Source organism: Zingiber officinale, chromosome 2A, assembly GCF_018446385.1.
Source record: "Zingiber officinale cultivar Zhangliang chromosome 2A, Zo_v1.1, whole genome shotgun sequence".
In the NCBI taxonomy this organism is placed as follows: domain Eukaryota; kingdom Viridiplantae; phylum Streptophyta; class Magnoliopsida; order Zingiberales; family Zingiberaceae; genus Zingiber; species Zingiber officinale.
Genome location: NC_055988.1, coordinates 95,356,996 through 95,371,819, shown reverse-complemented (window position 1 = coordinate 95,371,819; position 14,824 = coordinate 95,356,996). Strand labels below are relative to the sequence as shown.

At 39.0% G+C, this 14,824-nt stretch overlaps 2 non-coding genes across 2 annotated transcripts; both read left to right on the top strand.

Annotated features, from left to right (window-relative positions):
- Positions 1 to 14,031: 14,031 nt before the first annotated feature.
- TRNAF-GAA lies at positions 14,032 to 14,104 on the top strand. The gene has a single exon. It is a non-coding gene; the product is annotated as a tRNA-Phe (tRNA).
- Positions 14,105 to 14,198: 94 nt separating this feature from the next.
- TRNAF-GAA lies at positions 14,199 to 14,271 on the top strand. The gene has a single exon. It is a non-coding gene; the product is annotated as a tRNA-Phe (tRNA).
- The last annotated feature ends 553 nt before the right edge of the window (positions 14,272 to 14,824 follow it).

Genomic DNA, 14,824 nt, shown 5'->3' with positions numbered 1-14,824 from the left:
AAACCAGCAAGGTCCGCCGGAAGAAAGCCTTCGCCGGCCGCCGGAGGGAGGAAACCTAACTTGGCTTCGATTTCGCCCAAGCACAGAAACGCCGCTCGCGTCGGGAGGAAGAGGAGAAAGGAACGAGAGTTTTCGGCGAGAAAGGGAAAACCTAATCCCTTTATAACTAGGTTTAACTTTGCCCTTTACTATAACTTATATATATCTCGTTTCATACTTATTAACAAACCACGCGTAGCCCAGTTGGTTGGCTGTGTCCGGTTGGGGTCAGGTTCGACCGGAGGTCTTGTGTTTGAGTCTCACCTTCAACATTTTTGGTCAAAACTTCTTTCTTTTTGTAATCATACTAAACGACCTCCAAAAATTACGTAAAAATACTCTAAAAATTCCTAAAAATCTCTAGAATATTTCAAAAGTGTTTCCAAATATTTGTATGGACTTTTAGGACTCAAAATAGGAAAAATTTGGTCGTTACATTCTTCCTCTTCTTCTAAAATCCGACCACCACCACCACCAAGAAGAAGAGAAAAAAGAGAAAGGGAGGAGAGAGAGGGTCGGCCACCAAGAGATCCTCCAAGCAAAAGAATAAGAGTTGTGTCCCATGAAGCCTCCTCATCCCTTCTTTTATAATACTTGCCCAAGGCGAATAAGGGAAGAATTTTTACAAAAAAATTAAAATCTTCCTCTAGTTTTTCCTTTTTCCTTTTTCCTTTTATTTTTCCTTTTTTAACATGGTGATAGAAAATTTAAATTTTAAAATTTCTCTTCTTTTTTTTTCTTAAACCATGAGGATGGTTAAAAAAGAAAGTTTTAAAACTTTTAAACTTTCTTTAAAAAAATGTGGCCCAATTTAAATAAGGAAAGTTTTATTTTTTTTTAACTTAAAATCTCTTTTTTAAAACTTATAGTTTTCTACAAAGAGAAGATTTTAAAAATTTAAAATACCCCTCCTTATTTGAATTATTATGGACATATAAAGTTGGTAAGCTTTTTCAAATTTCTCAAAGCTCACAACGTGCAAAGCTTTTAAAGCTAGAAGCTTCTTAACATGCAAAGCTTCTCACGTTCAAGCTTTTCCAATTTCTCAAAGCTTCTCAACGTGCAAAGCTTTTAAAGCTAGAAGCTTCTTAACCTACAAAGTTTCTCACGGTCAAGCTTTTCAAATTTCCTAAGCTTCTCACGTTGACAAGTCTTGGCAAGCTTTTCAAAACAACGTTCAAAGCTTCCTTGCCACGTTGACATATCAACATTAGAGCATCCTTGGACTAGAAGATGAGTTTGGATGAATTTGAGGTTTTAATGAGGCTATGATAAGGACCTAGAGGAGAAATTGATTTTGGTCTTCTGATAAGCTTGAGTATCCCGTGTTCACCCCGAATACACAACTCAAGTTTATCAATAATAATTCATTCCACTAGAGAGTTATTATTACACTACCGTACCAATCCCAAATTACATTATGGGCTCCTTCATATTATGAGTGTGTTAGTCTCCCTATGTTTAAGATAACGAATGTCTACTAATTAAGTAAGTTACTAACAACTCACTTAATTAATATCTAGCTCCAAGAGTAGTACCACTCAAGCTCATTGTCATGTCGGACTAAGTCCACCTGCAGGGTTTAACATGGCAATCCTTATGAGCTCCTCTTGGGGACATTCTCAACCTAGATAACTAGGATACAGATTCCTTCTATAATCAACAACACACACTATAAATAATATCATTTCCCAATTTATCGGGCATATTGATTTATCGAATTAAACTTCACCCTTTGATAAGTCAAAGAAATAAATATTAAATATATGTGCTTGTTATTATATTAGGATTAAGAGCACACACTTCCATAATAACTAAGGTCTAGTTCTTTTACTAAGTCAGTATAAAAAGAACTTACCTAAATGGTCCTACTCAATACACTTAGAGTGTACCAGTGTAATTTATTAATCAAGATAAACTAATACTTAATTACACTACGACTATTCTGATGGTTTGTTCCTTTCCATCTTAGTCGTGAGCAACTGTTTATAATTTATAAAGAACTGACAACATGATCTTCTGTGTGTGACACCACATACCATGTTGTCTACTATATAAATTAATTGAACAAATTATATTTAACAAATAAATGTAGATATTGACTACTGTGATTCTTTATTTCTAAATAAATGTTTATACAAAAGCTAGGCTTTTAGTATACACTCTAACAGAGAGAAGTACAGTGGAGTCAGTCTGAGTAAGCTCCGTCAGCTAACTATCAAGTTTGATAGCTATAAAAGCGCTCGAATGTTATCATGGCCCAACATCTTAGGGAGATGGGTAACATGATTCAGAGCTTAAGACTATTGGTTATGCGTTGACCGATGAACAATAGGTTCAGGCAGTTATTCGTTCCCTTCCTGATTCTTGGGAAACGATGAAACAGAATCTGACCCACAGTGAGAGTATTAAGACTTTCACTGATGTATCACGCCATGTTGAACTTGAGGCAGAGAGGATTGAATCCGCAAGGATTTCGGGTCAAGCTTTTGTAGCTGAAGGTTCTGGTTCCAAGAATAAGAACAAGTGGTTTAAGAAAGGAAAGGGGAAAGGAAAGGAGGCTAATGCTGTTGCTGCGAAAAACCAAATCAAGAAGAAAGAAAGAAATATGGACAAAAACCTAAGAGCAGGTTGACTTGCTTTAACTGTGGCAAGAAGGGTCATTTTGCTCGGGATTTTACTGAGCCTAAAAAGGTAGATCCATTTTTGTCTTCTTTCCACGAGCAATATATTGCAAGTACAATGTTGTTAGCTGATTCGTATCCTTTGTGGATTATAGATTCAGGAGCAACGAACCACGTAGCTCGTGATCGAGCTACATATGTGGAGTACCGTTAGGTACCAACTGGCAACAAATGGATATATGTAGGAAACAATGCAAGAATTGAAGTCAAAGGAATTGGCACTTGCAAGCTCGACCTACGTGGTGGAGGCACCTTGTTTCTACATGATGTCCTGTACGCTCCTGAGATTCGATGGAATCTGGTTTCCGTTATTTGTCTTCTTGATTTAGGTTACAATGTAAATTTTTATAGCGATTGTGTGGAACTTCGAATTAACTCTGTGTTAATTGGATATAGTTATATAACAAATGGTTTTATGGTTCTTAATGTAGAACCAAATAATAATGATGGTTGTTTTCAAACATTGCTCTTACTAGTAATGCTGATGTTAATGATGAAATTTGGCATGCTAGATTGGGACATATAGGACAAGAACGAATGAATAGATTAGCTAAGGAGGGTCTCTTAGGCACTCATGCTAAGATTAACTTGTCTATATATGAGCATTGTCTTGCTGGAAAGACGACTAGGAAACCATTTGGTAAGGCTATTAGGGTTGAATCACCATTGCAATTAATTCATTCGGATATTTGTGGTTCGATGAATATGAAGGCTAGAAATGGGAGTTCTTATTTCATTACATTTATTGATAACTTCACACGTTTTGGTCATGTGTATTTGATTTCTCACAAATCTGAAGCATTGGATTGCTTTATTCGTTACTTGAACGAAGTTGAGAACCAATTGGAATGTAAGGTTAAAACCTTGCGCACTGACCGTGGAGGAGAATATTTGTCTGATCAATTCAAGACAATGTGTAATGAGAAAGGGATTATTAGACAGCTAACTATCTCTGGAACTCCACAGCAAAATGGGGTTGCTGAAAGAAGAAATAGGACTCTTCTTGAAATGGTTGGTCTATGATGGCACAGGCTAACTTGCCAATCTCTTATTGGGGATATGCATTATTAGTTGCGGCATATATACTTAACAAAGTGCCTTCAAAGTCAGTTCCATCTACCCCACATGAACGTTGGACAGGTTGGAAGTCGGATTTGAGTAATCTGAGACCTTGAGGGTCAGCTGCCTACGTTCATGATAAGACTCACGAATATGAAAAATTGGGACCCAAAGGTAAGAAGTGTATCTTTATAAGGTACTCTGAGACTTCTAATGGTTATGTTTTTATTGGTGAGCGACAAGATGTAACCATCTCTAAGATAGAGTCAAGAGATGCTACTTTTCTATAAACTGAGTTCCCAACACGAGGTGAAGTTGATAAGACAATTCCTCTATATGAGATAGAGGAGGAGGATAATGTTTCTTTATCAACGAATCAGGAGATGCCTGAATCTAGTAAACTGAGTGGGAGTAATTTACCACTAAATGAGTCAGTTTCTCAACAGTCTAACCTTCAAAGAAGTAGTCATTAGATTATTCCTCGGAGAAGGTTTGATATTGAGAATGAGGCATTGATGGTTCTCCCAGTTGATGATGAGAAACCTCATACAATTGAGGAAGCTTTGAGCAGCTTAGTTAGAAAAGAATGGAAAATTACAATGGATGAAGAAATGGAGTCAATGAGAAAGAATCAAGTTTGGGATTTAGTCGATCTTCCTCCAGGCCAAAGGGCTATTGGGAATAAGTGGATTCTCAAAGTAAAGAAGAAAGCAGATGGATCGATTAATCGATACAAAGCTCGATTGGTTGCAAAAGGATATACCCAAATGGAGGGTATTGACTTTGAAGAGATATTCTCCCCAGTTGTGAAGTTTGTGTCAATACGTGTCATCCTAGCTATAGTTAGAGTTGTCAGACGGACCAACCCGTAGCGGGGCGGGGCGGGTCGGCCCGTGGCGGGCTAACCATTTGGCGGGGCGGGGCGGGTCAACCCGCCAACTTGGCGGGTTGGGAAATTTCCAACCCAACCCATTCTAAGGCGGGTTGCGGGTTTGGCGGGCCAACCCACGGGCCCATCAAAAATTTTTAAAAAAAACAAAAAATATTTCATATCTTCAACATTTTACTTCGAAAAAATTTTCTACAATTATATATATATATAAACATGTATTTTAAATATAAATGAACACAAACAAGTACTTAGGTTGGATGAAAAGTACTATTTTTATTTCAAAATTATAACAAAGAAAGATAATAAATTGGCCTAAAACTTAGCTTACATATGTTTTTCAACCCGCAGGCCAACCCAAGCCCGAGCGGGCCGACCCGCGCGGGTCGCGGGCCTAGGCGGGTCGGCCCACGGCGGACTTGGGTTGATAAAATTTCAACCCAACCCGCTTAAATTGTTTGGCTGGGCGGACCAACCCGACGGGCCCAACCCAAATTGACGGCTCTAGCTATAGTAGCACAATATGACATGGAATTATATCAGATGGATGTAAAAATGGCTTTCCTTAATGGTAATTTTAACGAAGAAATCTATATGGTACAACCAGAAGGTTATGTTGTTGAAGGATAGGAGAAAAAAATATGTAGACTTTGGAAGTCTATATATGGACTAAAGTAAACGTCAAGACAATGGAACATAAGATTTAATGAAGTAATATTATCTTATGGTTTCGAAATGATCAATGAGGATCATTGTGTTTGCCTAAGAAAGGAAAAAGGAAAGCTTGTCATTTTATCATTATATATTGATGATATGCTAATAGTTGGAAGCAACATAAAGTGTGTGATAGAAGTCAAAAGTTAGCTTTCATCACAATTGGACATAATAGATATGGGAGAAACAAAGTACATCTTAGGAGTGAAGATCGTTAGAGACCGATCAAAAAGGCTTTTGGGTTTGTCCCAAGAAGCTTATATCACTAAAATGCTACAACACTTCAATATGTCAGATTGCAACATTGAACAGACACCTATTGCGAAAGGTACTGTCTTGAGCAAAAGTATGTATCCCAAGACTCCTAAGGAAATAGCCGAAATGAAGAAGAAACCATATGCTAGTGCTATTGGTAGTTTGATGTACACTATGTTGTGTATTCGTCCCGATATAAGCTATGTTGTTGGCTTAGTTAGTCGTTTCCAATCAAACCCAGGATCGAGACACTAGAAAGCAGTGAAGAGGATATTCAGATATCTTAAAGGAACAACTGATTATTGCCTCTATTTCCAAGGATCATATATGAGCCTAAGTGGCTACTCAGATGCAGATTGGGCAGGGGACCTTGATGACAGAAAATCCACATCTGACTATGTCTTCTTGCTGAATGATGGTGTCATCTCATGGAACAGCAAGAAGCATGCTTGTGTAGCTTTGTCGACAATGGAAGCTGAGTATGTGGCTTGTGCAGCGGCTGTACAAGAGGCTGTCTGACTAAGAAGGTTCCTGAAACATTTGAAGATTACTGAGGACAGTGGGAGTCCTGTTACAGTGTACTGTGACAGTCAAGCTGCAATAGCTTTTTCCAAGAATCCCAAATATCACAGCAAAGGCAAGCATATAGAAATTAAGTATAATTTTGTAAGGGATATTGTTGACAAGAAAAAGATTATTCTTGAGTACATCCCTACACGGAATATGGTTGTTGATCCTTTTACTAAGTCATTGACTAAAGAGTCATTTCATGGGCATGTGAAGTTTTTGGGACTTCGAAGAATGTAACAATTGTAAAGACATTTTGATAAATGAAAAATATCATGATCTATTCAGTGTATATGTCTTGGTTACATTCGAATAAAAGTCTCGATAAGCATGTTGGCAGATTGAGATTGGTCCACTCACATGGACAATCATCTCTATTTGTTAAGTACAAATAGAGGTAAGACCATTGCTTATGGGACAGCTTATGTAGCTGTGAATATAGACATACCCATAAGTTAAGGTCGCCTTGATATTTATGTCAAGATAAGATCATTTGTGTAATGATTGGAGTAAATGCACCCACCATTTACTGAATCTGCTTGAGGCCAGATTAGAATTCATATGTTGAATTCAGGATTAGACATTGAGAATGTCTAGATAGAAATCTGTACGATGTTAAATTTTGGAAAAAACATGTGTTCTTTTTGGTAAAGAGAATAACATCGTAGCATGTGATTCATACCACATGTGCTATGGCGACAAGAAGGGTAGTAGGAGAATGGATCCCTGCTTCTCTACTATGTGAGATCCTTGAGATTATAAGTTAATCTCAATTTTACCCTAAGTGACTATTTAGTTGTCTACTTGAAGTTCTGATCAGTGTCTGCTACTTTAACATGTTTCCTATTGGCTATAGATGATTCGGTCTATGGAGCATAACTAGAAAAGTGACTGATTAGAATAAATGGATTCTAGCTAAAAAAGAAGATTAAGATTGATTTACATCTGTGACATTTATTCACTGGTACCGATTACATTTTTAGTTCAGTACATAAAATGTAATTGTGAATAATTTGTTTGATTGGAGATGTTGAACATGCTCTTGACATATGGTCAATATGAGGGATTAGAAATGTTCATGATGATGTAAATAATTTAATCTGGGATAAAGGCAAGTCATTTATGTCTTTGATTCGTTCTATGGACATTTATGTCTCTGATTTGTTCTATGGAGTAGCTAAATAAGGTGTGACAATATTCTTAGCAATTGAATGCTCACTGTGCTTGCTGTTGCACGAACCATTTTCCGTAATGTATGGAATGGATATTCTGATCTAGTCTTCGTGACTTGATCCTCATAAAGTCTATGTGACTTATTTGGTCTTTGTGACTAAATTTTACTCTGGTCTTCGTGACTTGATCCTCATAAAGTCTACGTGACTTATTTAGTCTTTGTGACTAATTTCGCTCTAGTCTTCGTGACATGATTACCTTGTAGTCTATGTGACTGACATGGTCTATGTAACCATATAGATTGACTTGGACGAGTGGGAGATATTGGGCGTTACTGGAGATGCATAAGAAGGGGCACAGATTCCCCTTCGTTACTCTCTTTGCTGCAAACACCAAGGAGACGAAGGGGCGTCCTTTCCCCTTCGTCTTCCTTAGCCTTCTTATAAGAGGTGTACAAGGCAATCAGAAAAGGAATGATGACTGGTGTTGCGAAGGTGATCAGAGAAGAGAGCTGTGAGGTGTTTTGGTCGAGCAAAGGGAGAACATCCAGAGGTGGGATTTGGCTCGTGAACCTTTGAAGCACTTTCCGGCAGCTCCGTGATCGTGCTTCCGACAGCGGCAATCTCTTCATCGACCGACATCTTTGGTTGCGGTTCTTCGGGAGATCACTGTGAGTGGTTACCACATTATTTAATTGTTATTTCATGCTCTCAAAACTACCAACAGTTGGATCAAGAAAAAATGCTAGAGGGGGTGTTAAATAGCGTGCTTCGTAAGCGTTTATAAATCGTTCAAAAATCACAAAGTCATGCAGTGAAAATTAAAACATAAACAATAAAGAACATGGTGATTTTACTTGGTTCGCAGTCTCATGACTACTACTCCAAGACTCATAATTAGTTAAACTACTTTCATTGAGCAATCACTATCAAATCTCTTCTTTACAAAATATAGGTTTGGTAACAAGACTACAAACCTTAGAGTAGAAAGTACAAAAAAGTGAGAATAATAACAACAACAACTACATGTTACCCAAGTCTAGACTCGTTTGAGCTCATAACGACATCGTGTCATTGTTGCATCGTTGAGGCTTGAGAGCAACAAAGTATCGGCGTTTCGGAAGCATAACGAAGCTCTTGAGGTGTTAGAAGAATGGATGATCAAGGCTCTGTTTGAAAACTTCTTTTATAAGTTGATCCATGTGCCTGGATCGGCTTAAGGCGCCTCTGGCAGTCTTTATCCGATCCGAACCTGTCGTCGTGATAAGCCTTGGACCAAGGCACCTGGAAGTCTTTAGGACACCTAGATATTCAGCGCCTGAATGTAATAGAGGCATCTAACCCATTTTTTAGCTTGCTTCATTAGTTAGATTCTTGCATTACAGTATTAGTACCACATATATACATATATCAAACATGAATATGAATAACATCTCTTTGAGCTCTCCAGTCTCCATTTTAGATCTCCCGTGAGATCTTAAGTTTGACCGACGTCTACTGCTCTCTTTCCGAAAGCACGTTCTCACCACTGCACTCGGGAAAGTTTAGCTGATGCTAAGTTTGATACGCCCGACCTACTTGGACTTTTGCTCAGTATGACCTTAACCCTCGGGACTTTCTATTAGACCTTCAGCCCTCAACCTATCTAGACTTCCGTCTGATGTCTTCGACCCCCAGGATTTCCTGCTTAGTATCCTCGACTCCTAGGACTTCCCGCTTGATGTCCTCGATCTGTCTAGACTTCTATCTAGTCCTTCTGACCAGAACTTTCTTACCTAACCGCAACTAGGACTTCCTTTACCCAACTTCAACTAAGACTTTCCTATAAATTCAATCCACATATTAAAAAATTACAAGACTTGAACCTATTGCCAAGATCAAACCTCCTGTTCCATCGTACGATGCATCCTACACCAATAAATGAAAACATATTAAACACAAATTGCTAATAAAAAGGCTAGTAGCCACAAAGGTTCGATCGTAACTTGTGATTTAATAAAAAGGCTTTAAAGTTTTAGATGAGTGACTTACTATTTATCTAAACATAAATATTTTGGATTAGTGCTTAAACTTGACAAGTTAATGACCTAATATTCTCATTAAAGAACAATTGCCCAAGTCATGTACTGTGCTTGAGGCATGTTCTTCTCCTCTTTTGTGTAGGAGGAATTCAACTTTTAGCTGCGTGAGTAATTTTGAAGGTAGACAGTCTTTTTCTCTAATTTACTTATCAAATGGTAAAGTACCTTAGCTAAGTCTGTGGAGGCACTGATTTATCTCTCTCATATATTATTCAATTGTCTAAAATTAATAGTTATCCAATTTATCTCTTCTATAATATTAAAAAAATAAATTGACGGCCGGAGACTGAAGACCAACAAATCATTTTTTACCACCGTGGGACACTAATTTACCTACAAATAAAAATAACATCGTGCAAAGGGTAACCTGTATAGATATTCTCCTTTATCTATTAAATAAAAACAACTAATTTAATTCCTTACATCCCATCACCTCACCTTTCGATTTGAAGACCAACTGTGAAGCATGCAAACAGGGAGGAGCTAGCTCCTCCTTCATTCAATGGAGAAACATTTCCAAAATATTTCAATAAATAACTTTTTTACGGATCTCCTGGACCAACAATCCCTGGTCCCTCCCTGAACCAGAAACTTCCTATAAAACTGGGATCCTCACGTGCAAATCATGTGCACACGCCAGCGCCAAAAGCCTCGAAAGCCCTAGCCTCCTCGCGAACTCTCCTCCCTCCAGCGTCGCCTCCCTCCCTCCAGTGCCGGCCTCCAGCGCCCCTGGCGACCACCCTCGTCGAATCCGGCCTCCCTCCCGCTCCCTCCCTCCAGCGCCGTCCTCCAGCGCCCAAAAACCCCAAAAGTCCTAGCCCTCGCGAGGCGAACTCCTCCCTCCAGCGCCGACCCTCCCGCGACCTCGAGCGCAGCGTCGCTTCCTTACCGTTGCCTCCCTCGTCGCCTACGGCCTCCCTCCAGCGCTGACCTCCAACGCCGTCTCCAGTGCCGGCCATCTCCAGCGCCGTCTCCAGCGCCGGGGGTGCTGCTCTTCTCTGATGGTGGCATGGTTCCTGTTGATGCTACGTTCATGTTGGCCGACTGAGAAGGACATCTGTCCTTGCATTGGTTAGAGATGGCCATGAGCAGCTGTTCAAGGACTGATCTATGCCGTTCTGTGCTAGGCAGCACAAGTTGACACCCTTGTGAAACTGCTGTGATCTGGGACTGAAATTGGTTTTGGAACCTGTATTTTAAACTGTTTATATGTTGTTCTTATACTTTTTGAAGTTCATGCCCCTGCTCAATCGAGCACATGCATCCTTGTATAATGGGTCTTTAGCACCCTATTGGTGTCTAATATCTGTAATAACAGCAAAATCTACAACATACAGAATGCTATCTTATGTAGGAAGGATGTAATGGTCTGAAGAAAAAAGAGAAAACCATTCTGCTGTGAAACAGTATGTTTCTTTTGTAGTAAGTTGGTATGGCTATATAGTGTGTGCTGCTATGATTGATTTGAAAATAGTTTCTTGGTATAATCAGCATGATTCAGTATTTTTAGTTATCTGCATTTGTCATTGCTGCACTGATTACAACTTGAATTGCTTTCACTAATGCTATAGTTAGCTGATTATACCATTTAGTAAATTAGCTTGGTTTTTTAAATAGTTTATAGTTGAGTATACACTTGATAATACACTTGATACTATTATGTCATAGGTGCATCAACCATCTCATCTTGGTAATTTTCCGACAAATTACTTGGAATAATGCTACAAAAGGTATAGTGGTTTTTTTGCTTGGGTTTGGTGATTAAAGTGTGTATGTAATGCTATAATTTCAAGTATTGTGTATTTTGTAGGTTTTTGTTAAATTTGGAAGCAGTGTAATTTTTTATGGGCTGGATTTTGTGAAAACTTCTTTAGTGGTAAACTAAAGTTCATGTTGATTTGAGTGTACTTGTTTAGTGTTAAATTAAAGTTCGACTGGTTTTGCTCAGCTAGTAGCAGGTGATATATGGCAGGTATTGCGATGGCATTTGGCTGGATTTGTCTACTTCTGAGAAACTACAGTTTATGTTCGGATGGCATTCGGCTGGATTTGTCCACTTCTGAGAAACTACAATTTATGTTCGGATGACATTCGGCTGGATTTGTCCACTTCTGAGAAGCTACAGTTTAATTTACTTAGCTAGCAAATTCCCTGTGGCTGGTTTTGTCAATTTTTTTTTTTTGTTTTGAGCTGTTTGGTTGGACAAACAACTTGTAAAATTTTGCTTATCAAGTTACAGAATTTAGATGAATCATTAATACAAAATTTAGTTACGAAATTTTGCTTGTTTTGAGCTGCTTGTGGCATTGTTCGTGTTATTCTTACACTCATTTGCCAACTTTCAAGGACAAAGTGGATTCAGATGAGTCATTAATACTCTTAAGATCAATAATTGTTGCAATGAATGAGTTTATTTTTAAGTTACAAATGGAGAATAAATTTTCTGATTAAACTTTCTGATGTGCATGCCTTAGTTCAGTGTGATAGTACCAACCATCTAATCCATAAGCAAAGAAACATCTTGAAAGCTGAACATAACATTTGTTCTACTTAAAACAACTGCTGCTGAACTCATCAGCGTATAATTTACCAGAAAGATGCTGGTAAAATTGCAAAAAGGTGGTTATGAAACAAGGCACCCATCGAAGCACTGAGGAATGTCTTTTTTTTGCTGAACACGAGTAGATTGATATTCAACATTTGGAACATTCAAATAAATACTTCTAGTGGTTAGTGAAAGAAACTCAGGAAGAAATAATAGAAACCACGCTCATATGGTTGCAAGAAACACAATCCTCAGAAATATGACTGCAAACAAAGACTAAAAATATTGAATCATGCTGATTATACCAGGAAACTATTTTCAAATCAATCATAGCAGCACACGCTATATAATCATACCAACTTACTACAGAAGAAACATACTGTTTCACAGCAGAATGATTTTCTCTTTTTTCTTCAGACCATTATATCGTTCCTAATGACATTCTGTATGTTGTAGATTTTGCTGTTATTACATATATTAGACACCTATAGGGTGCTAAAGACCCATTATACAAGGATGCATGTGCTCGATTGAGCAGGGGCATGAACTTCAAAAAGTATAAGAACAACATATAAACAGTTTAAAATACAGGTTCAAAATCAATTTCAGTCCCAGATCACAGCAGTTTCACAAGGGTGTCAACTTGTGCTGCCTAGCACAGAACGACATAGATCAATCCTTGAACAGCTGCTCATGGCCATCTCTAACCAATGCAAGGACAGATGTCCTTCTCAGTCGGCCAACATGAACGTAACATCAACAGGAACCATGCCACCATCAGAGAAGAGCAGCACCCCCGGCGCTGGAGGACGGCGCTGGAGACGGCGCTAGAGGACGACACTAGAGACGGCGCTGGAGGTCGGCGCTGGAGGGAGGCCGCAGGCGACGAGGAGGCAACGGTAGGGAAGCGGCGCTGCGCTCGAGGTCGCGGGAGGGTCGGCGCTGGAGGGAGGAGTTTGCCTCGCGAGGGCTAGGACTTTTGGGGTTTTTGGGCGCTGGAGGACGGCGCTGGAGGGAGGAGAGTTCGCGAGGAGGCTAGGGCTTTCGAGGCTTTTGGCGCTGGCGTGTGCACATGATTTGCACGTGAGGATCCCAGTTTTATAGGAAGTTTCTGGTCCCTCCCATTGTTGGTCCAGGAGATCCGCCCCCAATAATATCTGTATCTTATTAAATATTTAAGCAATGAATAGCTTAGTTATCCGTTCTTGGAGCTCACCGATCGAGGTTTGGGGCCTTGAGCTTCAAAAACTTTCAAATCTCAAACTGCATCTTAAATTGATTCGAGTTTGGTGTTCAAATTATATGGAATAGATTACTTTTAACAAATAATTTGATACTGAGCTTAATGATCATTGGCACACTTAAAATGAGTGCATTTTTTTTTCATCGAGTTGTTTCTTTAATGAATAATATTCCACATTAAAAATTATAAAAAATAATACCGTATTTGAATTTTAACATAATTTAAATATAAAAATGTTTTTTAATCAATTTTTAATAAAAATAGCATAAAAGACAGAGCCTATTTGAGAATTTTTGTGTTTTAAAATTAATCATCTTTTTTCCCCCCTTCAAATTGTCCTTTAAAATTCTTATATTTTAAACCATGATTATTATCATGGTTAATTCAAACTTTAAAATGGAAATTTCGCTGATCTACATCTTTAATTACGATTTAGTCCAAGCCTAGATAACGAGACAACGTGTTCGACACAATGACTCAATGAACCCACCATGGCTTTAAACGCATGACATTAATGGGAGAAAAACAGAGTTTTTATGAGATTTTATATATTAAAATATGACAAAAATAACAGGGAGCTTACATGGGCTAAGTATATGAGGCACGAAAGAAAAAACAACAGCAGGGATAGCGCAGTTGGGAGAGCGTCAGACTGAAGGTCATGCGTTCGATCCACGCTCACCGCATTTTTTTTGTTTTAATTCTTTTTTCCTTACGAAGTAATGTATTACCCGTGAGGGATCTTACATGGGTTAAGTATATGACGCACGATAAAAAACAACAGCGGGGATAGCTCAGTTGGGAGAGCGTCAGACTGAAGATCTGAAGGTCGCGTGTTCGATCCACGCTCACCGCATTTTTTTGGTTTTAATTCTTTTTTCCTTACGAAGTAATGTACCGTGAGGGAGCTTACATGGGCTAAGTACATGATGCACGATAAGAAAACAATAGCGGGGATAGCTCAGTTGGGAGAGCGTCAGACTGAAGATCTGAAGGTCGCGTGTTCGATCCACGCTCACCGCATTTTTTTTGTTTTAATTCTTTTTTCCTTAATGTATTACCCGTGAGGGAGCTTACATGGACTAAGTATATGACGCAAGATAAAAAAATAACAACGGGGATAGCTCAGTTGGAGAGTGTCAGACTGAAGATTTGAAGGTCGCGCGTTCGATCCTTGTTCATCGCATTACTTTTGTTGTTCATATTTTTCAACACCTAAATAACAAAATACAATATGAATAAAATTATAATTGGTTCTTCCTTAGGGACGAAGTCTATGACGGACGCCTGATGGGAGCATGGCAACGACCCACGGCGCTCTCGCTGACGTGGGCCTTCTTCGTCCAGGAAAATTCCCAAACCACGCTCTTTATATTCCACCGCTTCTTCTTCTTCCTCTTCACTGATCACCAGTTAGCTTCATCGTCACTGATCACCAGTTAGCTTCATCGTCTTCGCACAAAACTTTGCAGTCGGATCATGGGAGGTGGACCGAATACCACTAACAAAGGTTTCTCCTCCAACGTCAATCGTTACGGTAGTTATCCGCCCCCTCCACCGACGCCGCCGCCAGGAT